The following is a 3,266-nucleotide window of genomic DNA, read 5'->3' as shown; positions in this document are numbered from 1 at the left end:
GCGAGCCGGGGGAGAAGGGCGGCGCACGAGCAACGCGTGCTTCTCCCAGCTGGGGGAACCCAGAGCCGAGCCCCAGAGACAGGCACCCCACAGAGCCCCCACAAACCGCAGCAAGGCTGCACCCCTGCAGCGCAGGAGCCCAGCCAGCCTCTGGGTGGGCTCTGGGCAGGGGTGAAGCGCGACAGACCCCCTCCTCCCCAGGCCTTGGGGAAACCCCTTTGTCCCTTCTCAGCTGGCCCTGGCCAGTTTTGCCCCCTCTCCCTTTTCTCTTGGCTGTTTACCAAGGAAATTGGGGCTGAGGGCGGGAAGCAGGTAAGCAAAGACACCTGCACCCGGCATTTGGCGGCTGCAGAGCGGGGAGGGGGCTGGCGGGTGGCTGCAGCCCCCGGGGGCTGGCAGCTGCCTGCAGCTCCCGGGCAGGGAGGGGGTCTTTGGCTTTGTGCGAGTCCACCCCTGCACAGCAGGCGATGGCTGCTGCTTGTGGTTGTCGGCCAAATGCTGCAGCCCCCTGCTAAGAGGCTCCGTATGGGACCCCAACCTGGGGCTCACAAATTAAGCTGCTTTTAAGCTCTGCAATAAAAAACCATTTGACGTGAAGAATGTTGTTATTGCTGGGAGGGGGTTTGCACTGCTTGCTTGGGTTTGCTGAAGGTGACACGCTACATATGCTGACCAAGGAAATGCACTGCAGGAGACTCACCAAGGACCAAACAACAGGCACCCCCATGCTTGGCTGTCAGGTCAACCCCAAAGGCAACTAATCTGGCTCAGCCCAGCTGTCCAGCCACATGGCAATTCAAGTGCCCCAGCCACCTGGGCACGGAAATGCAGCTCCCCGAGATCTCCCCGCACCTCTCCACAGGCGAGGAGCTTCCCCGAGTCCCCACTGAGCCCCCGCGGGGACAGGCAGACTCTGCCCCACACCATGCACGTGAGGACTCACTGCTGATGCCGGGCACCGCAGAAGGTGCTGGCGAGCAGTGCTCCCCCCGGGCTCAGCCAGGCCAGGGAGGCCGCTGGGATGGCACCAGACAGCGAGTTTGGTTTTCACCAGCTGAGCAAACCTCATCTCCCTTCAGCTTCTGGTAATCAGACACGCTTTTCCTGAAACCTGCTGGTGGGTTCTTCTGCAGAGCCAGAGAGTGACCGAGTGCAGACAAACACCGAGGCCACATCCTGGGCTGGGCGAGAGGGGGCCCTACACCCCTAAGAGGACCTGCCCTGCCTTTGGCAAGGCATGGGGAGAGCTGGCACTTTGCTGTGCCGCTGGGAAGCAGCATCACAGGTGCCTCTCCCGAGCCTGCGGCTGTTCACCGTGATGCGGCTGTCTGCGGAAGGACAACTGCAGCGTTGGACAGAAAGCGTTTTTCTGCTGTTCCCATTGGCACTGAAGCAGTGTCAGACAAGGCTTAAGGCTGCAAAAACCAGTAGAAGAAACTAAAATAAATCAGGATCTTTATTTCCCATAGGAAATTTACCTAGATCCCATTTATAGTCCATTTGCCCTCATCCTTATGTAACTCCCCTGCAGGAGAGGAGCAGAAAATGCCGAGGAAATAAACAATATGCTGCAAAGAATGAGCGCAAGAGACTGAGTCACATCTAGCAATGCACGCAGGTAACCTGGGGCTCACCAAACACGCTTCGGAGAACAATGACCACGGAGATCAACAGCGTGTGTCACGCACGTACACGCTGGCCCCAGGTAACATGACTAAAGCGGAGCCACCGGTGTGCTCGAGAGATGCACAAAACCCACACTTTAGAGTTTATTTTATTGCTCTCAGCGGTCTGCCTTCCGCGTGTCTCGTTTCCTTTTATTGAAGCTGTCAGAGAGGCATTACATTAGCTCACGCGCGTGCAAACGGCGTTTCAGTCGAGCTCATCCAGTCTTTTAAATGCCACAGCTGAAGAAAACAAGACGGTGGGAGCTGCAAGGGGAGGAGGCGGCAGCGGAGTCCGGAGCGCACACCTCCCACAGGCTTCACAACCCAGCCAAGGCGCTGTCTCCCACCGGAGACAGGCGGGTGAGGAGGGTAAAGGTACTTCTCTAACACGCCGGGTGATTCACTGGAGAAGGGCAAGGAGTCCTGTTGGGGCAGAAGGCTGATGAGTAATTAACGGCTTGTCCTAGGCACAAGGCTGAGTCTTCTACCCCGGTGCGGAGCCGCCCGCCAAACCAGCTCTACCAACAGGCCCGTGGGGCAGCAGCACTCGCAAGGCTGTTCTGAAGGTCTGAAGAAGGAACGTCACACTCCCGTTAGCACAGGGGTTTCCCTGTGCTGCCCTGTTCTCAGTTCCTCACCCCAGCACAGCACGGCCGTCGTTCCCAGAGCACCCCGTGACACGGGGAAGCACAACCCAGCTTCAGAGATCGAGAACAGCTCTAACCAAGCGGCCTGGGGGAGTGCATTACCTTCTCTCTTCTGGTTAGCGTGGGGCCGGCAGTGCTCACGGCGCGGTACCCAGGGCACTGCCTCCGCTGCAGAGACCTTGCAGAAAGCACCACCCCAGGGTCCCCGCAGGTGGGGCTCAAGGCACCGGACTCCCTCTGCCTTCTCATCCGACTTCCAATATGTGGAAAACAGTGGTTGCAAAATCAGCTACTAATGGTCAGAGACAGTACTTTTCTCATCCACAGAGGACAGCCTTTTGCATCTGACCTGCCTTCGCGCAGCTGGCACCTGGACAGCGGGAAATCACAATATTCTGGGGCGAAAACCAATGCCCTCCACACTGTTTTTTCCCCAACCAGATTTCTTTTCGGTGAGTCACTCGCATCCATGTGGGTGTCACGCGCTGCAGGTATAAATCACTCCTGGCCAGGGTGCAATCGGAGGAGAGGCTAGAAGGGTTGGACGTACACATACCTCAGTGGAGTCTGACCTTTATCTGAACGCTCCACATCTCACGCCCATCCTGCGAAGCCGAGGGGAAGCACTTGGCAGCTCTGTACGTATCGTAACTGAGGTACAACAGCAGTCAGCAATATACTATTTAAATAAGGAAGTAAGTCATTGTAGGCGAGCTTCACAAATTTGCAGGGCTACTTTTCAACGTCCTTTTAACAGTAATAAACACGACTCGACACCTCTACGCTACACACAGGCACAGTGCCGACACGGTACCCGAACAGAGCAGCGCACAGCCGCTCCCGGGGTACCCGCACGCTGGTCCTGACGCACTGCCTGTCACAAACCTGCCCGGATCTGCTCGTAGGCCACGTCTCGCCGCACACGCGTGTGTGCACACACACAAAGCCGTCT

Source organism: Eurypyga helias, unplaced genomic scaffold (assembly GCF_000690775.1).
Source record: "Eurypyga helias isolate BGI_N326 unplaced genomic scaffold, ASM69077v1 scaffold17692, whole genome shotgun sequence".
In the NCBI taxonomy this organism is placed as follows: Eukaryota; Metazoa; Chordata; class Aves; order Eurypygiformes; family Eurypygidae; genus Eurypyga; species Eurypyga helias.
The sequence above is the reverse complement of the archived record's forward strand: the minus strand, read 5'-3'. Positions refer to the sequence as shown.